The 27,435-nt window shown below is 42.9% G+C and overlaps 1 protein-coding gene across 4 annotated transcripts in view; it reads left to right on the forward strand.

Annotated features, from left to right (window-relative positions):
- ERBB4 (erb-b2 receptor tyrosine kinase 4) overlaps positions 1-27,435 on the forward strand; it is a 1,050,606-nt gene that overhangs the window by 637,714 nt on the left and 385,457 nt on the right. Inside the window, exon 1 of one of the 4 annotated variants that reach the window (XM_056534267.1) lies at positions 19,891-20,038. The exons of the other annotated variants lie outside the window; for them this stretch is intronic. The gene's annotated coding sequence lies outside the window, so the exon portion shown is untranslated. Of the gene's footprint in view, positions 1-19,890; positions 20,039-27,435 lie in introns of those variants that run through there. 4 annotated transcript variants of the gene reach the window in all.

The raw sequence follows: 27,435 nt of genomic DNA on the forward strand, positions 1-27,435 counted from the left end.
TATAGGCCTTAGGGAGACCGGTTACATGAGGAAGCACAGGGACACGGCAAGGTTTACTGGGAACCGGTTTTAAGCAGTCCTTGGAACAAGAGGGCCCCCAACTCTTGATCTCCCCAGTGGACCAATCCAGGATTGGGGAATGGAGCTGAAGCCAGGGAAGTCCAAGAAGGATTTCAGAAGTGCAATTGGGGAGGACCAACAGTTCAATCCTCTCGTGATGAGATCCGATGCACATTAGAAGGGGCTCCGTGCGGAAACGTATAGTACAGTCCAATCTTTCATTGTTTACACAATTGATGTAGAGGGGTCTGGCGAGACTGGTCACCGGGATGTTGAACCTGTTGACGAGAGAGGCTAAGATGAAATTTCCTGCAGATCCAGAGTCCAAGAAGGCCACAGCAGAGAAGGAGAAGGCAGAGGCAGACATCCGCACAGGCACAGTAAGACGTGGAGAAGCAGAGTAGACATCAAGGACTGTCTCACCATTGTGCGGAGTCAGCGGACGTCTTTCCAGGCGGGGAGGACGGATAGGACAATCCTTCAGGAAGTGTTCGGTACTAGCACAGTACAGGCAGAGATTCTCCATGCGGCGTCGTGTCCTCTCTTGGGGTGTCAGGCGAGACCGGTCGACCTGCATAGCCTCCACGGCGGGAGGCACAGGAACAGATTGCAGGGGACCAGAGGAGAGAGGAGCCGGGGAGAAGAAACGCCTCGTGCGAACAGAGTCCATATCCTGGCGGAGCTCCTGACGCCGTTCGGAAAAACGCATGTCAATGCGAGTGGCAAGATGGATGAGTTCATGTAGGTTAGCAGGGATTTCTCGTGCGGCCAGAACATCTTTAATGTTGCTGGATAGGCCTTTTTTAAAGGTCGCGCAGAGTGCCTCATTATTCCAGGATAATTCTGAAGCAAGGGTACGGAACTGTACGGCATACTCGCCAACGGAAGAATTACCCTGGACCAGGTTCAACAGGGCAGTCTCAGCAGAAGAGGCTCGGGCAGGTTCCTCAAAGACACTTCGAATTTCCGAGAGGAAGGAGTGTACAGAGGCAGTGACGGGGTCATTGCGGTCCCAGAGCGGTGTGGCCCAAGCCAGGGCTTTTCCAGACAGCAGGCTGACTACGAAAGCCACCTTAGACCTTTCAGTGGGGAACTGGTCCGACATCATCTCCAAGTGTAATGAACATTGGGAAAGAAAGCCACGGCAAAACTTAGAGTCCCCATCAAATTTATCCGGCAAGGATAGTCGTATTCCAGAAGCGGCCACTCGCTGCGGAGGAGGTGATTGCTGGAGCTGTGGTAGTAACTGTTGTAGCATAACAGTCAGTTGAGACAGCTGTTGGCCTTGTTGCGCAATCTGTTGTGACTGCTGGACGACCACCGTGGTGAGGTCAGCGACAACTGGCAGAGGAACTTCAGCGGGATCCATGGCCGGATCTACTGTCACGATGCCGGCTGGCAGGTAGTGGATCCTCTGTGCCAGAGAGGGATTGGCGTGGACCGTGCTAGAGGATCGGTTCTAAGTCACTACTGGTTTTCACCAGAGCCCGCCGCAAAGCGGGATGGTCTTGCTGCGGCGGTAGTGACCAGGTCGTATCCCCTAGCAACGGCTCAACCTCTCTGGCTGCTGAAGATAGGCGCGGTACAAGGGAGTAGACAGAAGCAAGGTCGGACGTAGCAGAAGGTCGGGGCAGGCAGCAAGGATCGTAGTCAGGGGCAACGGCAGAAGGTCTGGAATCACAGGCAAGGAACACACAAGGAACGCTTTCACTGGCACTAGGGCAACAAGATCCGGCGAGGGAGTGAAGGGGAAGTGAGGTGATATAGGGAAGTGCACAGGTGTAAACACTAATTGGAACCACTGCACCAATCAGCGGTGCAGTGGCCCTTTAAATCGCAAAGACCCGGCGCGCGCGCGCCCTAGGGAGCGGGGCCGCGCGCGCCGGGACAGAACTGACGGGGAGCGAGTAAGGTACGGGAGCCGGGGTGCGCATCGCGAGCGGGCGCTACCCGCATCGCGAATCGCATCCCGGCCGGAGGTGGTAACGCAGCGCCCCGGGTCCGTGGAACCGACCGGGGCGCTGCAGTGAGGGAAGTGTAGCGAGCGCTCCGGGGAGGAGCGGGGACCCGGAGCGCTCGGCGTAACAGTTACGCTATCTAGGAAACTTCTAGATTAAAATAGATGTGACCTGCAAACTTAGCAAAGGAAGAAAAGTGTGAGTTTATGTTTGTAAGGCAAAATCACTCCTAAATGAACTAGGAAGTCAGAACATGCATCAACTCCATCCTGCTACATATGGCATTTATTACTCCAATAACTATGATTCCTCCATGCTTTTACCTTTAACAGAGCATAGGGGTTGAGAGTGTGTTCACAGGTTTCTAATTGCAATGATTTAATACAAGAAAAAGAAAAGATCATAAATGAAGGACATGTATAAAGGAACAACGTAGACCTTTTCTCTTTTCAAATCCATTTCTGGCTTTGTAGTCAATAATTGCAATTAGCAACCTGATCATGTGAACCTTAATATCTTGAAGTAACACAAAAACCCCATTTGCACAATACTTAAAGGGGTATTCTAGGATTTTTTTTTTATTTGACTAAGCTACAGGGGCTGTAAAGTTAGTGTAGTTTATAATATAGTGTCTGTACCCAGGGGCGTAGCTAGAAACCCCAGGGCCCCGGTGCGAAAAATTGCCCTGGGACAGCCAAACAGCCTTTGGCTTTCCAGGCATGCTGAGAGTTGTAGTTTTACAACAGCTGGAGGCACCATGGTTGGAAAACACTGGCTTCTAAGATCAGAGGATGTCACTATGCGCAACTACTATGAAGTGAGCACAGGAGTAAATGAATGGCGCTTTATGCCCCTTTTCTAACCCCCGACCTCCTACATGCTCCTTTTCCCAACACCCTCCCCTCCCCCATGCTCCTTTTTCAGGGGGGTAGTGTCCTCCACGATGTTCCTTTTCCAAACTCCCCCATTTGTCCTCCATGTTCCTTTCCCCCCTCCCCTCTGTCATACGCCATGCCAGTGTTTCCCAACCAGGGTGCCTCCAGTTGTGGCCAAACTACAACTCCCAGCATGCCCAGACAGCCTTTGGCTGTCCAGGGACGCTGGGAGTTGTAGTTTGGCCACAGCTGAAGGCACCCTGGTTGGGAAACACTGCTCCATGCTCTTCTAGCCAGCAAACCCTCCCCCGCCACTCTCACCTCTGACCCTCCGTCATTCTTTTCCAGCCTCGTCCTCCTCTTCGTCTTGCAGGGAGGATGCAGCATCTCTAGGCGGCGGCGGGATTCCTCCTTCTCCTGCGCAGCTGGGGCAGGGACCGTGACGTCAGGTATGTGCTTCCGACGTCTGCTGCTCTTAAAGCGGCAGTGTCCCTTCCCCAAGCCGATGTTACTTGGGGCCGGGGGACCGGACTAAATGAGACCCCCCTTCAGCACCACCAGAGAAGGGGGTCTCCCGGGGAGCAGAACTTCCAGGGAGGTTTTCTTTTTTGTAAATATGGCAAGGGCAAAGGGGCCCGGTTGCCATGGTGACCGTTGCGACCTCTATAGCTACGCCACTGTCTGTAACTGTGTGTTTGACAGTTTTTTCACTATTCTTATGTGATTTTCACACCAATATTTATTTTTAACAGCATACAAAATGACTGTTGTCTCAGATTTTTCCCCGGTTGCAATGCGGCCGAGACCTGACTCACTAGTCAGCTGGCAGGGAGCCTGTCTGCTTCAATGGGTGGAGGGATCAATCTGCAACTAATGCAACTAATGCAACAGCTATAGGCACCCTGATTGAAAACCACATGTCTTTTGAATGGATGCAGCTCATTTATGTTTCAATGGGTGGGGTGGCTGATGTGTGGGAGGGAGGAAATGGCATTATGGGATTTGTAGTCAAAAAAAGAAAAGTCAAACAGGAAATACCAGTTCACAAAAAGCTAGCCACAGTGTTATGGTAATCTCACAACATAGCCATTTAGCCCCAAGGCAAGCGCAGATCCTTCCTAAGCATGTCCATTACTGTCTGCCAGGTATGTACTAAAATTACCTTACGGTGGATAACCCTTTTAATTTCCTGATGTACATTTTTCTGTTGTGTACCCTATAGAGGACACTTACACCTCAAAAAACAAGGAGGTGCAATCTTAGCTAATGGGGTCTGCATATGTAATAGGCTGTGTTCACACATAGTATTTTAGGTAGTGTTTTACCCAATATTTTTTGCCAATACCAGAAGTGGGTCCAAAAGACAGAAAAAAGGGGCAAATCTTTCCATCATAGTTTTTTTCTGTATTGGTTTTATTCCTAGTTTTGGCTAAAAACACTGACCAAAATACTGTAGGCAAACCCAATGTATTCTTATTATTGTACCCTAACTGATAAGGAACATATACAAATGTTGATCGCCTGTAGACTCCTTGTTTCTAGATACCTTTTGGTTGTTCTAGTGAGCCTCTGCTTGCACAACAAAGCCTGCTAGTTGGTTTTCTATTTTGTTTTTATGTTTATTTTGCTTAATAAGCATTTACTTTGTAAAAACAGTGTTATTATTATTTTCCTATTCTGTACTATACCATACATTTGTTGAATTTGACCTTTATCCCCCTCATGAGCAGTAGACTGGTCTGGGAGTCTGCAACGGAAATGCTCTTTGATTTATACAATATAAATAAATTTGGACAACCATTGGAGGTTACTTGTCTATCCTAAATGCCAGTTCATAAGAACCTCTGAGTTTTGCTCAAATGATTATAATTTAAATATGTCAAATGTAGAAAAAATCTCACTACACATTCATTTTTTAGGCACTAAGCTATTGCTTTAGGAAAAAAAATATTAAAAGGAACACATTTTGATCTAACTGTATAAGCTCACCTACAACTTCACATGGACCTCTTTTAATAGGGGCCCCTACTATAGTAGGTGCCCTTGTAACAGAGCACCCACAGGGAGCCATGACTAAGGAGCCAACCGCACTCTTACTGCCAAGCTAAGCCCTCATGGCTCTGTACCCTACCGCCCTACTAGCACAACACCACAGCAACATTAAACAGGACACAGTACATCCACCAGTAAACAAATCCCAAAAAGTCACCTCTATAATGTGGTCTCAAAATAGACTAATAGCAGATAGGTAAGTACTCTTTGCAGTCTCTTGCTAACTAAAACAAATTTGTGATGTGCTAATATCACAGCAAATGAAAGAAAACGAGGAGGCAGAGAGGGCAAATACATCACAGAGAGCTTCTACCTTTTTCTGCTGTAGTGATATGTTTTTTTTGATAGTGGTATTGTATTGCCCCATTGTTGCTGTGCCTGTGGGGTGGTGTCACTAATAGGGCTTAGCCTAGAAGCAAGGGTACTGTTGGGCTGCTGTATTGTTGATGTACTACATCTTATTTAGTTGAAACCTACTGTGTAGTAGCAAGTGGGCTTATATAGTCTGACCGATATGTATATGGGCCAACATACAAGTGAGGCACCCACCAGCTTTTTTGTGGCAGCACTACACATTTCTAGCACAAACCATCTGTACTTTGTAGCCCTCAAACATATCCCAACTGATATCTTAAATACTGAAAGAAGTATGAGAGCGAGCTGACAATGCTGCCCCTTATATGTCAGAATCAGCAGCAACACCAGGTATATATAGGAGTTCCACAGATCCAAAAGCAAAATGGTAGGAAATATTTTATGAATTCAAAAAATTACTCAAAGGGGTTATCCAGGAAGAGCATGGTTTTTAATATGTGGCCCAGTCTGCAGGGAACACAACAAAGTGATATACTTACCCAACCTGTTCCTACACTGCTGCAGGTTTTCCAATTGTCTGGTCTTCACCACCATCCTCTTCTTTACTAGTTCTTCCGATACTCCCTGTGAACCAAAAATGCCTACTCAGCCCCAGAACTGAACTGATAGCATAAAGAGCAGACACAGAGAGGGCATTTCCTGTTCTCATGGAACGTCAGCGGATCTCGTAAAGAACATGATAACGGCAGAGACTGGACGGAAGGAGGAGCACGTCTGGTATAGCACTTTATTACCTTTCCATTGCCATTCACCCTTTAAATGAAAAGGGACATGTCATATGATTTGTACTGTACTTTCCTCCTCTGTGTTGACTGTATGAGGCAGGGGAAGTGTACTTTCTAGCAAACCGTAGACAGAGTGAAATCGGAAGAGGTATTGGATATATATAGCTAGAGACTCACTGGAATTGTGGTGCAGCAGTGTAACCCCATTGTACATATTGTAAACAATGGAACACCAGTGATAACAAGGGAACTGAAAAGTATGTGACTTTTTGCATACAAATACTTAAAAAGGAAACAAAAGTGCAAAGTATGTATGTATTCTTGTCAGATATAATTTAAATGGGCACTCTAATTAAAACTAATTTTTGCTATTGCACTCCTTATGGTAAATAAAAAAAATATGTCTAATATACTTTGTTAAAAAAAATGAAATTTTCTATGTTTTATTTGTGCTTAAAAAAAAAGCTCAAGAGCACATTTTCCCCCAACTTATACACAGACTTTGGACCGAAGCCCAAACACAGGAAGTGCAGCCTGGAGTGCTGAGGGAGTTGTGTCCAACCAACAGCATATGGCAATTACGTGTGAGAGGAGCTATGATTGGATGAGGCTGGACACCCCCCCCTCAGCACTCCAGGCTGCACTTTCTGTGTTAGGCGTCGGTCCAAAGTCTGTGTATAAGATGGGGGAAAATGTGCTCTTGAGCTTTTTTAAGCACAAATAAAACATAGAACACTTCTTTTTTCTTAAACATAAACAAAGTATATTAGAAATATTTTTATTTACCATAACTGAGTGCAATAGCAAAAAATTTTTAACGAGAGTTACCCTTTAAGTGGAATTTTATAAATTTGATAATACACATCTTTTACATAACCTATAGCATTAATAAGGCAGCCACATCTAAACATGCTAAATCGTTACAAAGTAAAAGTAGCTGACTGGCATACTTGTGCTCTTTTTCTTAAGCCAACTTCATTTTCCTAGCCCTGTTGAGTGTAAAGGCCCTGGCATGATTTATGGAGGCAATTTAATACTTACAATCCCCATATTTGAAGAATGAACACTTTAAGTTCCGATCCCTAATGACCTGTAACCTCCTCCATATAAAGGGATGATGTGAGTCTTTGAGCAAAGCGGTAGAGACTGTTATGTATTATTTACGCTCCTAACTGAGTCTTCAGAGCTGATGTCCCATAAGGTTAATTCTATTACTCTTCAGAGACCCATAAAGAGACATCAGGTGTCTTTCATTTCTGCAGAGGAGACTTGTCACCAGAAGGGTATTAATAAATTACATGTAATGCTGAGGAAATATTATTGTGTTGCATAACACACATACAAGATAAATAATATAATGTATCAGTGAAAGCTTACAGTAAACCATTCACTGATAAATTATCAAGAGAAGAATCTTTAGTAAACTGTGGAACTTTTATCTTCAAATTTTCTGGACAGCTACAAGCCATATTTCCATGATGATGTGACACAATATACTACTAAGAAATGGTTTAGATTATGAGGCTCATTTGCTTATTTGTGATTTATGAGAGACACTATAAACATAATAATAATAATTCTTTGTCTTTTTATTACTATGAAATAATTTAACACATTTCACAATAGTGTACATGCGTTTATGTGCTTTGCTAGGACAAGTTAGCAAAGATAAATAGTTATATTGATTGATATTTATTTTGGTGGCTGTATACAAAAATCTTAGGTTTTCTTCACATCAGGGTTAGGAGCTCCGTTAGAAATCTCTGTTTACTGATTCGTTTAAAATGACTTTACAGGAAAAAAATATATTCTGCATGTCAGGTTTTTTCTCTGCTAAAAGGCTGAAAAAATAATGGACATCTAATGGAACACCTAAGGACCCCATTCAAAGTGAATGGGATCTGTCAGGATCTGTTGGTGTCCAATGTCACACCTGCCATTATCAGCATGAGTAGCATAGCTCCAGAACATAGTCTTAGTATGAATCAATAGCATACATAGAAAGACAAAAAGGTACCCACACTCACCGCGAGGAAACAGCAGACCAACTTCTATGGCATCTTGGACAGATCCGACTTCAGGCTGACAACAGGGCCTGTTATGCGCAGATCGCGCTTCTTCCGGCCTCGTATACGAGGCTGGAAGAAGCGCGATCTGCGCCGGCAGTCGCCTCCACTCTGAGCGCCCTGCTGTCAGCCTGAAGTCGGATCTGTCCGAGATGCCATAGAAGTCGGTCTGCTGTTTCCTCGCGGTGAGTGTGGATACCTTTTTGTCTTTCTATATATGCTATTGAGTGACTTCGGGTTTCTTGGTTCCCAGCACCTCCGGACCCACAGGCATCAGGACTCCGCATTGCCACAGTGACAGAACGCTAGCCTCCACAGTATATGCTGACAAAATTGGTCTTTCTCCACAGCAGGGCCCTCTAGCTTGTGTTAGTTAGCATGAATCAATGTTACTTTATTGCATTTATGTATTTCATTGGAAATATAACAAAGAAACTTGGCTTTCAGTTCAGTCTAAGTGAGGTCAGAATACTTATTTCTGCTATGATATACAGTAGATCAACATTCTAGTCATGGAATGCCCCAGTAATATCAGTAAAATTTGCTCTTAGGAGGAATATTGGGGATGTGATGTAGGAACAATCTAAGGGGAGATTTATCAAAACATGTGCAGATTAAAAGTTAGCCAGTTGTCCACAGTGACCAATCAGATCCTTTTTTTTATTTTTCAGAGGCCTTGTTAAAAATAAAGAAGTGATCTGATTGGTTGCTATGGGCAATTGCACCGCTTTTGCTAAATCCCCCCCCCCCCCCTCTAGTCTTGAGGCTCTAGATGGCCACCAACCACATTTATCAGCATTTTCATAATACCACTCATTAAATTTCTTCCTGAATGATTTTTGTCAATGTTACATGAAATCTCTTGTTGGTTATTTCCAGGCAGTGTACTCAATTAAATGGTTATTAGGCTTTATGGTGAGTTCTTTTTCAGTCAGGAGCCATGTGAAATAACAATGTCCTGAAGAATACACTTTATGTCCTCCCATTTCATAAGGTCTGGATTGTCATCTTCTGTGTGATCAGTGGAGAAATTAAAGGGGTATTCCGGGCAAAAACATTTTATAGGGGATAAGATGTATGATCACCGGGGTCCTGCTGCTGGGACCCCCCCGCGATCTTCCTGCAGCACCCGCATTTTTATGTGGGAGCTGCGTCTCCAGTTTCGGAAACCTCGGGGTTTCCAGGACTGGGGACGTGATGTCATGCCACGCCCCCTCCATTCATGTCTATGGGAGGGGGCATGATGGCCATGTCCCTGAAGGAGAAAGGTGGCACCATTGCAAAAATTCTGATCACAATAGCTGAAAAAATAATTTGGACAAGCAATCTAGGGGATACGTCCTACTATAGGGTCCGGAGGTGCTAGGAAAACCAGGCATGGTAATCAGTAAACTATCATAGAGAGACAAAAAATTGTTAGCCTACACTCACGGCTAGGTACGGGACCTGAAGCTCCTAACCGGAGTCACCGGCAAACCTGGCTCCTGGACTTGCGTGGGTCCCATACCTAGCAGTGAGTGCAGGACACCGATTTTTTTTGTCTCTCTATGCTAGTATAGTAAATTTGAGTAGCCACATTAGTCCAGTGATGCAGATGCAAATCAAAAAATGTTGCAGTATCTTGTAATACCTTTTTTATTGGACTAACAGAATTTTGTAGAGACAAGCTTTTGGGATTCCTCCCTTTATCAAGTCCAAATCAAATCTAAGCTCACAAGCAGAAGACACAGGTTACATCTCACATATATATTGTCTTAACCCCTGCATATTTGTGAGATGTAACCTGCGTCTTCTGCTTGTGAGCTTAGATTTGCTTTGGACTTGATAAAGGGAGGAATCCCGAAAGCTTGTCTCTACAAAATTCTGTTAGTCCAACATTTTTTGAATTGCATATGCTAGTATACACATGGATACTTCTTTTAACTATTTACAGACTATGAAAATTCCCTGGGTCCCATTATCCTGGGTCCCATATATATGAATCCAGGAATACTGGAAGAAAGCAATGCCAGTCACTGAGCCAATATGCAATCGTGCTATCATAAGAATTTGGCAACATACTTAACTACATAATAGATTATGGTTGGGTTTACCTATGATTTTCCACTACGTATTGTGGTGTGTCACTGTGGTGAGTGGCAGGGCCACGGGTATTGCGGTTATGAGTGTTGGGATCAAATGTTATTAACCCCGGGGGTCGGATGGTATTAAAGGGGTACTCCGCCCCTAGACATCTTATCCCCTATCCAAAGGATAGGGATAAGATGTCAGATCGCCACGGTCCCGCTGCTGGGGAGCCCCGGGATCCCCGCTGTGGCACCCCGCTATCATTACAGCACAGAGCAAGTTCTCTTTGTGCGTAATGAGGGGCGATACAGGGGACGGAGCAGCGTTATGTCATGGCTCCGCCCCTCGTGATATCACAGCCCGTCCCCTTAATGCAAGTCTATGGCAGGGGGCTTGCCAACTGCCACGCCCCCTCCCATAGACTTGTATTGAAAGGGGCGGGTCGTGATGTCACGAGGGGCGGAGCGGTAACGTAACAATGCTCCGGCCCCTGTATTACCCGTCATTACGTGCAGAGTAAACTCGCTCTGTGCTGTAATGATAGCGCAGTGCCGCAGCTGTAATCCCGGGGATCCCCAGCAGCGGGACCCCGGCGATCTCACATCGATGAGATGTCTAGGGGCATAGTACCCCTTTAACATCTATGTGTTCGTGACGCCAATGTGGTTTTCAGGTTCCGGAACACCACACGCCCAGATTCTCTGCTATCCCACGGGCTAGTAATGAATAGAGTCCACAACCAGTTGAGGGTAAACGGACTATTTACTGAATAGAAGACAGATGTAATTATCTTCACAGCTATGGCCAGAATTCCCAGAGAGGTGACCAGTACCCAGAGAACCTCGCAGCTTGCTGGACCAATACTTGTAATACATTTGACTTTGACTTTTAATTAAGACTTGACTGGTACTATGTGCAGGACTTGACTAACTTCAGTGACAGCAGACATAGACTTGTAGACTTACTGGAGAGTTGTAGCGTTGTGGTACTCCAGATGCTGAACACTTGTCTCTAAGACCTCTGGTAGCTGCTTCAGCAAAGACTTGTTCTCAGCAGCAGGTGGTAAAGCTAAGAGAGCTGGTAGCTAAGAGAGCTAATTAAAGATCGCCACCCCTTTATAAAGTGGGGGACTGGCCTAAAGCCCATTGGTCAAGCTGTGGGTCATAGGTTAAAGCTGGTGCTCTCTGGGAGTACATGTAACAAATCATATAACTGCATAACATAACATGTGACAGGATTACTCACACAGGTCCTTGAGTCCTCCACAGGCCCTGTATACGATCTATCATTTAGGATCCTGTCTATGCTCTTAAAGATACACATACAACATTTAATAAATTAACAAGAGAACAATGGGAGTCCCTGCAGGGGAGCCCCCAAGTCACTGAGGGACTCAACCTGACAGGGCCTACAGTTTTTACAGTACCATGTACCTGTAGTGGCAGTATCATATACAGTACATTATGTATTGGCAAACTGTCAACATGGAATGCCAACATAAATGTGCCCCAATGATTTTAATGGTCCGAATATATAGATGTTTAGATTCCACCCCTATAGCATGGCTTTCTGCAGTTCTGAATCTGAGTCCAGACACGCATGTAAATTATCCAAACATAGTCACTAGCTGACAACACTTTGACAAATTCAATCAATATGGGCCTGCACATCCCATAATACGGCATCCCATTTTTTAGGGTGTATTCACACATACAGTGCATATTTGATGTGCAGGATTTGATGCTGCAGATTTCAATAACTGAACCCAACTTTAAATCCTGCAGATCAAATATGCGTAGGATACTGCACATGTGAATACACCTTAAACTGTTTATTTGATAAAGACCAAATAACAAAACATGGCAACAAACTGACCTTGATAAGAAAGTTGGCGAAGCAAATAAACAAAGTGAGACACAAGTCTAACAAACAAGGTCTAAGAGCATACATAGATCCTATCCAGTAATAAACAGTAATAAGTGGAGGTAACGGTAATGGAGCATCACTAAAGCAAATGTTGAATGCTCAACACTCCCGGTATGGGAGACTCCACTGTGAAGTAGATAATTAACATGCAAATGTAGCAACATATCTTCATTGGAATGTAGGCTAAATGGAGAACAATAAAAGAAGAGCAAAGAAAGAAAAAAGGGGAAATGAAGAGATGGGTGAAAAGAGAAGGGATGAATAGTCCAACCGGAGAGATAAGGGACAGTAAGGGAGGACAGTTAGGCAGGAAACACCAGCAATCATCAAATGGGCTCCAAACAGAGTAAAATGTGGGCATGGAGGTGAGGTAGAAGGCACTGGGTAAGGTACTTCATATTCCATACACCCTTGATACTGGAAACAAGATTAAGTGGGGGATGAACTCATTTCCAATGGTGGGCAGTGAGGCATTTGTCTGCAGTCAATATACAGAGAATCAGCTTCAAACCACATTTACTATGCCCCTTAACAGGAGCACTAAGCAATAGCTGTAGGGAATGCATAAGACGGGGTGTTGCCCATAAACTCAGAAATCAGGGACCAGTAGAGAACAGTATTAGCCATTCCGAATGTGGAATAAGAAACCCGGAGTTGAGCTGCACTTCCAGCAAATGTCTGGACAGACTAGGTTTCATTAATGAATGAGAGAGAGAGAGAGTGTGTGGTACCAGTTCAGCATCAGATTACATTGGTTCTCTTTATATAAGGTGCATAAGGATGACCAAGCAGCCCTAGACCACAGTCAGCCACAGCATCTCATTTTGATGCACAGTGACCCCCTGACCTACGATGGCCCCGACATACAATCATTTCAACACGATGGCATCTCAGAGGCCATCGCATGTTGAAGGCAGCATCAACATACAAGGCTTTTGTATGTCGAGCCCATCGCATAAACGGCTATCCGGCAGCGCAGACTGGTTCAGCTGCCGCCGGATAGCCGTTTACGGTGGCCCATGTGGTCCGCTGACGATCACTTACCTGTCCTCGTGGCTCTGGTTTGTCCTCTTCGGGATCCCCTGCATTGTTGGCGCTCTCCATCGTCGTCATCATGTCGCTGCGCACGCCTTCCCGTCATCCAATAGGAGCGGCGTGCGTAGCGACGTGATGGCGGCGACGGAGAGCGAGGATGCCGGGGAAGCAGAGGCCTTGCCGGAGCGTCGGGGACACCACTGGGACACGGCGACAGCAATGGAGGGCAAAATTCAGGGCAGCGGTGACGGTCCGAAGCGGCGGGGACACGTGAGTATACCTCCAGATGCTGGGTGCTGTAGTTTTGCAACATCTGAAGGTCCACAGGTTGTAGACCACTGTCCTATACTTTACATTGCACGGATCCCTCAACATACGATGGTTTCAACAAACGATGGTCCATTTGGAACGGATTACCATCGTATGTTGAGGGACCACTGTATCTGCAAATCATGATGTGACCCTTCCCTATAATGTGTGATCTAAACACCAGGCATCTTAGTTAGCTTAATATTCGCCATATACTGTATCTATTATGTTTGAAAGATCAGTCAGACATTTAAGACCTCACATGCACTAAAAGTAGAATATATAAGTAGTTATAATAGCAGTGCAGATGCGGTGCATCATTGTGGCTTCCAAGATTAATTTAAACACAATATCCCCCAGGTATCCACCTGCTACTTTGCACATTCCGCACAGTGCAGTCTACCATTCACAGACCGCATTGCACAACCCCTCTCTGAGTCATTGTGTCTGCTACCTCCTGCTTCACTTGCCTGTATGCGCTGTCTAATATAGTTGCCTCGAACCCTGGGGAAATTCCAGTTTTCAAAGTTTTGAGAAGATAAAAAAAGCACTGAACTCAATATTTTGTACTCACATGATCAGAATGTGAATATCGGCACAAATCAATGGAACATTTTTGAAATGAGAGACTTTTAAGGTAGGAACTTCTGTTACGTCTGTTCCTTTGTATTATCAATACGGAGACACTTTTTTCGTGTGTGTGTGTGTGCGGCAAGAAGGTTAAACTTTTGAGAGGTTCATTAAACGTCACGCCATGATAACCATGTAAGCAGTGTAGGGGGCTAATGGCTCCTGTTTATTTTTTGACAGCCCTACTTGCGCTTGGGGAAATGGCAGAATCCATTGTGACAGTGGTTGCCCTGGTAACAAATTTGACTGTCACTTACACTGAATTGTAACAATGGACCAGAGCAAATATATTTCAATTGCATGTGGTGTAATGAGATTTTTCTCCTGCCCTCGCAGTTAATGGCTTTTCTTGTATTTGTTTACAGATTCTTAGCTATATGAATGTGGACAAGCAAGAGTGAGCTATTTAGTTTAAAGGAGAGACAGAAAGTGCTGGCACATAAAGATAAAAAAAAGAGTTGTGTCTCTGAAACTCGGGCACTTCTCAAGCTACAAAACAAAACAAAAAATAACTTTTTTTTAGAAGCAGCAATTCCATTTAACAGTCAATATTAATCCCTTAAGGACAGACCCACTTTTTACCTTAATGACCAAGCTCTTTTTTTTTATTTGACATGTCTCTTTAAATTGTAATAACATTAAAACGCTTTTTCTAAGCAGAGCAATTCAGAGATTGTTTTTTTTTATGACATATTGTAGTTTATACATGCTGAGTACCCGGCGTTGCCCGGTTTTTCCTTCCTAATCCTTGTTGGAGAGGAAAATCAACAAAGGAGGAAGCTTTTGACTTCATATCCCCATCCCCATATATTGTTGTCATATCCCAACCCCATATCCCGTCTTCATAGCCAGTCCTCATACCACGACCTCCTATCCCAACCTCCTATCCAGTCCTCCTATCCCATCCTCCTGTCCCATCCTCCTATCTCGACCTCCTATCCTGACCTTCTATCCTGACCTCCTATCCAGACCTCCTATCCCAACCTCCTATCCTGTTCTCCTATCTCGGCCTCCTATCTCGTCCTCCTATCCCGACCTCCTATCCCAACCTCCTATACCGTCCTCCTATCCCGTCCTCCTATCCTGACCTCCTATCCCGTCCTCCTATGCCGACCTTCTCTCCCGTTCTCCTATCCCGTCCTCCTATCCCGTCCTCCTATGCCGACCTTCTCTCCCGTTCTCCTATCCCGTCCTCCTATCCCGTCCTCCTATCTCGTCTTCCTATCTCGACCTCCTATCCCGACCTCCTATCCCGACCTCCTATCCCGTCCTCCTATCGCGACCTCCTATCGCGACCTCCTATCACGTCCTCCTATCCCGACCCGTAATATGTGTACCAGGTATTGACATATCTCCAGCTGTACGGAAGTTATGTGGGAACATACATTTCCCATTGATTTGCATGGGACTTTAAACAAAAGCCCTGACCCTCACAAATGGGGGTAGTTAAGTATTAAATTAACTATCCTATATTTTAAGTGGACATATAAATAAAATGTGACCAAGTATTATGGAAATATCTCCAGCCGTTTGGAAATTATGCAGTAACATAATTTTCCCATTGATTTGTATGGGACTTTAAACATAAACCCCGCCCCTGGCAAATCGGGGTGGGTAAGGGTTAAATCACCTATCCTATGTTTGTTGTTGACATATAAGTAACATGTGTGCCAAGTTTCATGTTAATATCTTTAGCCGTTTGGACGTGATGCTGGAACATGCACACATACACACATACATACACACACACACACACGTTGAGTTTTATATATATAGATAAGTGTTGCATTTTTGTTGACACATGCAGAATTTTTTATGAAAAACTGGAAAATATTGTGAAAAACTGGAAAATTTCTGCCGTTTAAAATTATAATTTTTTTTATGGTGTACACTATGCGGGAAAAGTGATGTTATATTTATTCTGTGGGTCAACACGATTATGGCGATACCCATTACACTGTATATAGCTTTCTATGTTCTTTTTCCTTTTCTGAGCAAAATTATTTTTCTGTCATTCATTTTCCAAAAGCCGTAACTTTGTTTTATTTTTTGTCCGATGCCATTGAGTGAGAGATTATTTTTTGCCGGATGAGCTGTACTTTTTATTGGTAAAATGTTTGCGATATGTGCTATCTTTTGATCTTTTTTATTCTGCTATTTGTACCAAAATTGGTAAATTTTGCGCATTTTTTTTTCACAGCATTCACTCTGCGAGATAATTTACATTATAGTTTTATAGTACACGTCATTACGGACGTGGCAATGTCTGATGACGGGCGATACAGTATTATGATGTCACAGCCCCGCCCCCTCATGACGTAACGGTGTGGCGGCCATCACACCCACTCCCATAGACTTGCATTGAGGGGGCGGGGCATGAAATCACAAGGGGGCTGGGCTGTTACAGCACGGTACACTGGCCCCTGTATCGCCCGTCATCAGGCTCGGAGCAAATTTCGCTCCGTGTAGCAGATGACACAGGGTGCTGCAAGAGAGATTGTGGGGATCCCCAGCGGTGGGACCCCCGTGATCAGACATCTTTTCCCCTATCCTTTGGATAGAGGATAAGATGTCTAGGGATGGAGTTGTGGAACATTAAGGTGTATTCATTAACCCAATGTGAACAGGCAGTGTTTCAGCTCTACACTAGAATATTCTTACTACTCAAAAAAAACACACTTTAATGTAGAGTTAAAACTTGCGTTCCACACTTGAAGAATAAATACACCTTGATTTTCCATCTTTATTCTCTTTCCTCACTTGGGTCCAAGAATTAGTCAGGTTTATTAAATCTGTCCCATTGTTATTTTTTCACATCACAGTAAAAATAATAATTTTCCACAGCAATGCTTTCATTTTGACATAGTGGTCTGAGCTACTTTTTTTTAAAGATCTATCAAAAGTTATGGAAAAACAACTTGCACCATTCCTACATGTTATGTGCTTCTTTTATTTCACAAAGGGTTAATAGTACCATTTAACTTATTTACTTAAAGGGGTTATCCACCATAAGGTGATTTTAGTACGTACCTGGCAGGCAGTAATGGACATGCTTAGGAAGGATCTGTGCTTGTCTTGGGGCTATGTTGTGAGATTACCATAACACTGTGGTTAGCTTTTTTGAATGGGTTTTTCCTTTTTGAGTTTTCTTGTTTGCCTACAAATCCCATAATTCCATTTTTCTCCCTCCCACACATTAGCCACCCCACCCATTGAAACATAAATGAGATGCATCCACTCAAAAGACCTGTGGTTTTCAATCAGGGTGCCTACAGCTGTTGCATAAGTTGTAGATTTATCTCTCTCCCACCAAGCGATCCCTCGACCCATTGAAGCAGACAGGCTCCATGTCATCAGCTGACTAGTGAGTCAGGTCTCGGCCGCATTGCAACCTGAGAAAAATCTGAGACAACAGTAATTTTGTATGCTGTTAAAAATAAATATTGGGGTGAAAATCACATGAGAATTGTGAGAAAACCGTCACACACAGGTACAGACACTATATTATGAACAACATTAACTTTACAGCCTCTGTAGCGTTGTAAAAAATCCTGGAATACTCCTTTAACCCCTTAAGGACCAAGCCCATTTTCACCTTAAAGGGGTACTCCAGTGGAAAACTTTTTTTTTAATGAACTGATGCCAGAAAGTTAAACAGATTTGTAAATTACTTCCATTAAAAAATCTTAATCCTTTCAGTACTTTTTAGCAGGTGTATGCTACAGAGGAAAATCTTTATTTTTTTAATTAGTTTTTTGTGTTGTCCACTGTGCTTTCTGCTGACCAGAGAAGGAGAAAATCCCCATAGCAAACCTATCCTGAAAGTTCCTGAAACGGACAGAGGTGTCAGCAGAGACCACTGTGGACAAGACAAAAAAGAAATTAAAAAAGTAAAGAATTTCCTTTGTAGCATACAGCTGCTAAAAAGTACCAAAAGGATTAATATTTAAAAAATCTGTTGAACTTTCTGGCACCAGTTCATTTAAAAAAAAAAAAGTTTTCCACCGGAATACCCCTTTAAGGACCAGAGCGTTTTTTTCACATCTGACCACTGTCACTTTAAAGAGTACCTGTCATCATCTAAACTTTCCCTGATCCCCCTTCCCATCTGTCCCCTTCTCTAACTATGCCTATCCCTGTGTTTATTGAGGTTTAAAACGCTGTGGAAATACCTTTTTTTATCCCTCTTCATTAGCTCAGGAGCACTGTCTTTCTGAGGGGTGGAAGGAGGCGGGTCCCGGCAGGTATGATGTCACATGAAGCCTGGCTGGGGCTCTGCTTCTGCCAGTCTTCCTGTATGCTGCTCTCCCTCTGCAGCAGTGTTTGCCAACCAGGGCACCTCCAGCTGTTGCAAAACTACAACTCCCAGCATGCCCAGACAGCTAACAGCTGTCCAGACATTCTGGGAGTTGTAGTTTTGCAACAGCTGGAGGCACCCTGGTTGGGAAACGCTGCTCTGCAGTGTGCATACAGACTAAGTACAGGGGACAGCAGCCTCTGTCTCTCTCTCTCCTGTGTCTCTCTGCAATAAAAAGTCAACGCTGAGAACCAGGGGCGGTGGGAGCAATTACAGAGGCAGTGATTAAGATGAATGTCGGGGGGGGGGGCACAGAGCAGGGAGTGCAGTGAGATAATACAATGTATAAGATAACGTGTGGTGAGGGGCAGGGAGAACACAGAGCAGGGGGAGGGGGAGGTGACTGGCTGTTATATGAGAGGCATGTGCAGGCTTGTAGCTCACAGTACTGAACTTCCGGTGGAAGGACCAGAGCCCTTTCAGCATTAGTCCTAAAAGCTGCACACTTACTATGAAAAGCATAGGATGCTGCTTGCAGACCAGGCATAGAAGAGTGACCCCTAGTGGCCAAAAGTATAAAATGAAAAAACTGGTATAAATATTAATATTTTTTAATGATGATATATTACAATATATCTTCAGTAATGATTATGAACAACATATTAAAAGTTTTTGTTGATGACAGGTGCTCTTTAAGCATTAATAACTCTTTGATGCTTTTACTTTTCATTCTGATTCCGAGATAGTTTTTTTGTGACATATTCTACTTTATGTTTGTGGTAAGTTTTCATCGATACTTGCATCATTTCTTGGTGAAAAATGAAAATTTTTTATGAAAAAATAGAAAATTTTGCATTGAAATTTGACTTTAAAGCTCTCTGTTTGTAAGGAAAATAGACATTGATCTCCAAACTGTAGCCCTCCAGCTGTTTCAAATCCCAGCAGTTTTGTTGACATATGGTGATTGTACTAGAACACAACGTGTGTGGGTACCATACTACACTAATTAAAATATAGGGTCTGTCTACCACATCTGTATTCACTGTAAGAAAAAAGCCTATCAATGTGTGTGCCACTTATCAATGTATGACCACTACTGAGGCATTAGATGTGTAGAAATCATAGTGCTCACAAAGACCACTGCTATTTAAAATCAGACACAAGCCAAAGTCCTGACGGCGTTTCGCTGGTAACCCAGCGTCATCAGAGGACTGGCGGCAAGTGGAGCCCGGAAGTACAGCCTCCCTTTATATAAACTCCCCCGATGTCATCAACAAAAGCCCTTTCCCTCCGCTCTATACTGAGAGGAAGATACCCACTACTACAGATGCGCACCATGTATACAGCCAATAGTAGGCAGAGTTGCACATCATGTGATGTAAACATTGCGCGATCGTCATCATGATGCGATGCGCATGATCTATGGGCTGCCGAATGAATATGGGTACGGCGCATGTCATGGCAACAGACATGTATGCAGAAATGCAGGTAAACTGTCAGCGCGCATGTGTGAAAAAGATGCGCATGACAGTGAACTTAACATCGGAAACTCGATGTGGCTTATCAGTGCGGGTGTGTGAAAGTGCGCATGTTACTGCACTTAGTGGGATTTCTTGGACCAGAATTTAAATGGCAGTATAGAATAACCTGCTGTTGTAATCAGGTAGGCAAAGTCACAATCATAATATATTCACAGTACTGTAAGTACTCATTCATATATTCTATGTAATACTTGTACATGTATGCAGAGCCAGAGTAAAATGCTTTCTATTCATTGACTGCCATTGTAGATGCTGGTAATGTATATATATATATATATATATATATATATATATATATATATATATATATTTTAATGAGTACCCAATGCTCATGTAGGGTCTATTAGGACCTCAATGATATGCTATAGGTGTATCAAACGCACACTGTACATCCAAACATACGAATCCAAAAGATATGTGACCAATAAATTGGTAATTAGTGCAAAAATGAATACATATATATATATATATATATATATATATATTACCCAAGATAATAAATATAAAAGTGAAATTATATTCAAGGAGAAAAAATATAACTGTATCATAGAAGATGTACCGTAGCTATGGAAATGCCAACATGTCAGATAAATTACCAACATGCCAGGTAGGTATACAGGATAATATATGTGTGGGTAAGTATATACCAATAAGCCAAACTATAAGCACTAAAGAATACCAAAATAAATAAAATAAATAAATGTAAGATCCACAATAAATACTGTATTTAACTGTAAGTAAGAGTTATATGTGTCAGTAGGTCAAATATTCACATGACCTATTTAATCTATACTGACCTAGGATGACAATAGAAGGGGGGGGGGGGGGGAGTTGATGACATCGGGGAAGTTTATATAAAGGGAGGCTGTACTTCCGGGCTCCACTTGCTGCCACTCCTCTGATGAAGCTGGTTACCAGCAAAACGCCGTCAGGACTCTGGCTTTTGTCTGATTTTAAATAACAGTGGTCTTTGTCAGCACTATGATTTCTACACATCTAATGCCTCAGTAGTGGTCATACATTGATAAGTGGCACACACATTGAGAGGCTTTTTTCTTACATTGAATACAGATGCGCTATACAGACCCTGTATTTTTAATTAGTGTAGTGTGGTACCCACACACATTGTGTGTACAATACCAAATGTGTAATCTGTTTTAGTAGTGCAATTACAAGTTTTATTTTATTATTTTGTTTTGGGGGTTTTCTAGTTTAGGGTACCCCTTTGGGGGCTTTCCCTAAAGTTGTTGTTTACTTTCTGTATTTGGCTCACAAATCCCTCTTTCCTGCTGCTCACTCATTCTAACAGCCACTGCACACAAAGGGGCTTGCCCCAAGCACTGAACCCGCCTTCATTCACCATGCATTCACTTCCTCCCTGAGTCTGCTGTGTTGTGTCTCTTCATCCAGTACTTTGTAACCCCCTTCTCTCTATTTCCATGCTGCAGTCTGATAGGACAGGTGTGAGCACAGGGGAGTACTAGTCCTCACTTTCTGGACTTTGTCCCAGCCTGTGCTTCAGCTGAGATAAAGATGATGGTGCAGCTGTGTAGGATTATGTTCTGGATGGTCTTTTTTTTTTTTTTTTTATATATATATATATATATATATATATGATTTATATAAAAAAGAAATAACATAGAAAGGTTAATGTTTTGCCAAGATGTACAAAATATATAATTTTTTTGGCAGTGCCAATTTAACTAAGACATTAAAGGGGTACTCCGCCACTAGACATCTTATCCCCTATCCAAAGGATAGGGGATAAGATGTCAGATCGCCGGGGTCCCGCTGCTGGGGACCCCGGGGATCGCTGCTGCAGCACCCCGCTATCATTACTGCGCAGAGCGAGATCGCTCTGCACGTAATGACGGGAAATACAGGGGCCAGAGCATTGTTACGTCACGGCTCCGCCCCTCGTGACGTCACGGCCCGCCCCCGTCAATACAAGTCTATGGGAGGGGGTGTGGTGGTCGTCACGCCCCCTGCCATAGACTTGCATTAAGGGGACGGGCCATGATGTCATGAGGGGCGGAGCCATGACATCACGCTGCTCCGGCCCCTGTATCGCCCGTCATTACGCACAGAGCGAAATCGCAGCGATCCCCGGGGTCCCCAGCAGCGGGACCGCAGCGATCTGACATTTTATCCCCTATCCTTTGGGTAGGGGATAAGATGCCCGGGGCGGAGTACCCCTTTAAAGGAAGTAAAAACTTTTTCTTATTTTTTTACTTTATTGCACAACAGTTAAAGCTAAAGGTAAAGTCATAACAAACAAGTTGTCCCTCTTATTCATGTCTAATAATGGTTCCCACCACTGTATGAATCTGCTTGAACTAGTAGATTTTACAGCCTATGAAATTTCAGGGCAGAACTGTTAAATTTCAATGTTTAGTCTTCTCATGTATCTGTGTTGCCAGATCATTTTTATCTGTTTAAAAAAAAGACGTCCTGTCAGAAAAACTTCACAACTAATTCTGTTGTGTGGATGATTTGAATGCATAAGGAAAAGCATATGTAGCAGCAACCAATTACTCAGACCTGATGTACAGTAAATTATATTTTGAAGACTGCTGGAAAGATGGTACCATATGGAGAATTTGTCTTTGTTTCCTATTAAAATCTGTTGCGATTTGGAAAAAAATGATGAAATGTTTGACTGATGTGGTTGAGTGGTTATTTCATTGAAGTATAGACTTTACAGAAAATGAGGACATCCCAGGCTGCCCTTGAAAGAGCACCGTTTTACAACAATGGCCTTGGTTTAGGTACATGTATCAAATTGCTTTTGGCCTCATATTAATGTGGCAAATTGCAGCCTCCTTGCCCACCGAAAACATTTCTAAAAATTATTTTACAATTGAGAGCCAAGCAACATTTGTCCTAGAAATAGAAATATAGTATTGGGCTTAAAGGACAAGTCTCACAGTAAACAATTGTTCAGCTTTTAGTGCAGAAGGTAAAGTTATATAGGTTTGTAAATCACTTCCATTACCAATGCTGCTTAGAAACCAGCTTTATCTGCATTCTTCTGTCTGACAGGAAATTCAGCTGTTCCAGGTTTTCATGACTTTCGACCCCCTATTCAGGCTATCAGCAGCATCCAGGGGCCGTGACGTGACAATTACCCAGAAAACCCCTGTGCTGCAGAGAGCTCCCTGAGCTCGGCCTTAGCCCCTCCCATCTGATGAATATTCACACTGTCCTCCCTCTGTTCTGCAGTGATTGGCTGAGCAGCACTGCCTATATGTCGGCTGATTCAGATCATAGTTCTCTCCCCTCTCCTTGCTAATGTTTTTACACTGATAACGGAGGAGAGGGGGGAGGGGAGGGAGCTGCCAGCGTAGGGCTGTCACACTGAGAATGGAGGGGAGGGAGAGTAGAATTGTCACACTGAGCACTGGGGAGAGAGGAGTGCAGGGCAGAGGAGGGGGGAGGTGATTGTGCCACTGTAAATCTATTTCACTGAGAGGAGGAGGGGGAGGGAGTGATTTTACAGTGTAAAATTGCAGCTTCAACTCCAGGGTCCCTCTCTCTGAGCACTGAGATTACATTTTGTTTCCTCGTGGCCACCCTGCTGTATAGGGCTATGATTGGAGCTCAGTGTTATGTGGGAGTGGCTAACATAAGTTAGGGGTGGTAACAAGCTCTCTGCTCAGGCAGCTGAGAGCAGGAAATGTGAGCAGTGCATGCAGGGAAATGTAGTCTTTGAGATCACAGGCATAGCCACCATAACCAGGAAGTAACTGGAATTTATGAGCTGAATAGTCTGTGAATGGGGGGCGGAAAAAAAATCACAAACATGTCAGAGAGGTGGTAGGTGAATATACTATGGAATGGCTAGGTATTTTTTTTTTCTTTGCTGCATGGGATGTCTTCTTTAACTACAGCATTAAGCTGGACAATGTTAAAATTAAATGTTTTTTTCATATTTAGAATTGGTGAAATTTCATATACAATTCAAAGTGGTCCTGTCATAAACTGGAAAAAAATTAATTGGGTTAAACAGGTTACGGATGAGTGATTCTCCATTCTTTCCTTAAAGGGGTACTCCGTTGGAAAAAAAAAATTCTAATCAACTAGTGCCAGAAAGTTAAAACAGATTTGTAAATTACTTCTATATAAATCCTTCCAGTACTTATCAGTAATGATGAGCAGCAGGGGCAATATTCAAATTTGCGATATTTCGTGAATATATTGATGAAAATTCGTCCTATGTTCACAGAATTCGCATATTCGCTATGTTCATGCACTTTTTTCCCATGCAAAATTTGCATGGAAAATTCGCTGAAAAAATTGCATGTGTAAAAAATAAAGCAAAAAAAAGGAATATTCGGCATTAAGAATATATAATATTATATTCAAAATATTTGCGAAATTTGCGTAGTGCCGATATTCGCGAAAAAAATTGCATTATGAATATGCGTGCTCAAGACTACTGTATGTTTCACAGGAAATTGTATAGTTCTTTCTTGTCTGACCACAGTGCTTTCTGCTAACACCTCTGTCCACTTTGTCCATGTCAGGTTACTGTCTAGAGCAAAAGAGGATTTGTTACTGCTCTGGACAGTTCCTGACGTGGACAGAGGTGTCAGCAGAGAGCACTGTGTTCAGACAGGAAAGAACTACACAACTTACTCTGAAGCATACAGCAGCTGATAAGACTGGAAGGATTAAGATTTTTAAATAAAAGTCATTTACAAATATGTTAAACTTTTTGGCACCAGATGATTTAAAAAAAATGTTTTCCACTGGAGTACCCCTTTAACCCCTTAAGGACTCAGGGTTTTTCCGTTTTTGCACTTTCGTTTTTTCCTCCTTACCTTTAAAAAATCATAACCCTTTCAATTTTCCACCTAAAAATCCATATTATGGCTTATTTTTTGCGTCGCCAATTCTACTTTGCAGTGACATTAGCCATTTTACCCAAAAATGCACGGCGAAACGGAAAAAAAAATCATTGTGCGACAAAATCGAAAAAAAAACGCCATTTTGTAACTTTTGGGGGCTTCCGTTTCTACGCAGTGCATATTTAGGTAAAAATTACACCTTATCATTATTCTGTAGGTCCATACGGTTAAAATGATACCCTACTTATATAGGTTTGATTTTGTCGCACTTCTGGAAAAAATCATAACTACATGCAGGAAAATTTATACGTTTAAAAATGTCATCTTCTGACCCCTATAACTTTTTTATTTTTCCACGTACGGGGCGGTATGAGGACTCATTTTTTGCGTCGTGATCTGAAGTTTTTATTGGTATGATTTTTGTTTTGATCTGACTTTTTGATCACTTTTTATTCATTTTTTAATGTTATAAAAAGTTACCAAAATACGCTTTTTTGGACTTTGGAATTTTTTTGCGTGTACGCCATTGACCGTACGGCTTAATTAATGATATATTTTATAGTTCGGACATTTACGCACAATCGGCGATGTGTGGTATTAGCCGCGGGTCCCGGCCGTTGATTAGCACCGGGACCCACGCGATATGATGCGGGATCGCGGCGCGATCCCGCTTCATATCGCTGGAGCCGGCGCAGGACGTAAATATACGTCCTGCGTCGTTAAGGGGTTAAAGGGGTATTCTGGAGAAAATAAAAACGTTTTCAGATCAACTGGTGCCAGAAAGTTAAACAGATTTATAAATTACCTCTATTTGGAAATCTTAATCTTTCCAGTATTTAGCAGCTACTGTATGCTCCACAGTAAGTTGTGTAGTTCTTTCCTGTCTGATCACAGTGCTCTCTGTTGACACCTCTGTCCATGTCAGGAACTGTCTGAAGCAGAAGAAGTTTTCCGTTGGGATGCTCGAATTATTTACCTTCTGATGTTGCAAAACTACAACTACCAGCATGCCCGGACAGCCGTTGGCTGTCCGGGCATGCTGGGAGTTATAGTTTTGCAACATCTGGAAGCCAAAGTTTGGTGACTACTGCTTTAGGTTATGTTCAGACAGAGTAAAATGTACTAGCATTTTTTATTTTAAGTGTGGCAAAGATATTTTTTATGGCCATAGTAAAATAAAATAGCACGGTGGCTATTTGTACAAGGACAATGTCTGCAATGAGTTTGTATGTTCTCCCCGTGTTTGTTGGGGTTTCCTCCCACACTCCAAAACATACTGATAGGTGAATTTAGATTGTGAGCTCTGTAAGGGACCAATTTGAGTGTAGAGTCTGTGTGCGCTCTGTGAGAACATACCCTTATTTTTCTATGGTACCATATATCTTGACTTGCATATACTATTTTATGTGTATTTTATTACAAGTTTCTTATTTTTTACATGCATCTCAACCTACTATGTATATTTGAAGAACCCAGAAAAAGAACCTAGAGTTTTGGAAAGTAAATGTAAGCCGGTTAAAGCAATGCAAGCATTCTGTATGGTAGATAAGAGCACTATCCCTTTAAGGCAGGTTCGAAAGCTGAATATCCTATGCCTTTGGAAAGTTAGCACAGTGAAATTGATTCCGCGGATGAATAAACAGTTGGAAGTTGGCCATTCGGAGGGCTGACATGGAAGAAGGATTAAGGTCTATGCATCTGATGATTTCAGAAATGGTATTAATGTTTACAGTGAGGACTGGGCAAATACAAAAAAGGAAACAGGAAAAATTGCTAAAGCATTGACATGAGAAGCAGATGCCCCATTCTATAATCCTAGAAGAGTATTCATGGTAAAATGCACAGTATAGGCGCAGATGACAATTTTTTCATATACAGGTGAAACTCGAAAAATGTGAATATCGTGCAAAAGTCCATTGTATTTCATTAATGCAACTCAAAAGGAAAGGAAGCATGAAGTGCTCCAATATCTCCTGGTAGATGGATGCGTTGACCCTGGACTTAAAGGGGTACTACCGTGGAAAACTTTTTTTTTTTTATCAACTGGTGCCAGAAAGTTAATCACAAAAAACATAGAAGTGTGAAAAGGAGTCGCACTCACCACAATCGAGCTCCAGACCAAAGAAACTTTAATCCATGATGGAAAATGAGGCAGCAAACATAGGAAAAAGGCAATTCCCAAACAAGCGGGGAGGGAGAGCAGCCGCTCTCAGGACGCAGGGGCACATAGGGGAGTGGCAACTAGTTTCGCGTCAGCTGACGCTTCATCCGGCCAGGTGTGTGCGTCCTCCCACAGGTAATGATCATTTTATAGACAGAAAGAAGAAACACCTAATGTGAACAGTGGCATATGCATGCTACTAAAAAAGTGAACAAAGCATTGTAATAAACAGTAATAAAATGATTAAAACCAAAGGAGAGCAAGAGAACACATACATGTAACAAATACAGATTCACAGGAACGCAGAGAAGTCATTTCTCTCATTCAGTCCGAGAGGACCCATAGCCTCCAATTTAATAATCCATAATGTTTCTCGATGTAGGAGATGAGTATGGAGGTCTACGCCCTCTGGGGCTGACTCAACCCGTTCCAAACCAGCAGATTTGACTCCCTCAATACTGCCTCCATGATTAGGGAGACGAAACGGGGGGAGCCCTTTTTTGTTTTA

This window comes from Hyla sarda, chromosome 8, assembly GCF_029499605.1.
Source record: "Hyla sarda isolate aHylSar1 chromosome 8, aHylSar1.hap1, whole genome shotgun sequence".
In the NCBI taxonomy this organism is placed as follows: Eukaryota; Metazoa; Chordata; class Amphibia; order Anura; family Hylidae; genus Hyla; species Hyla sarda.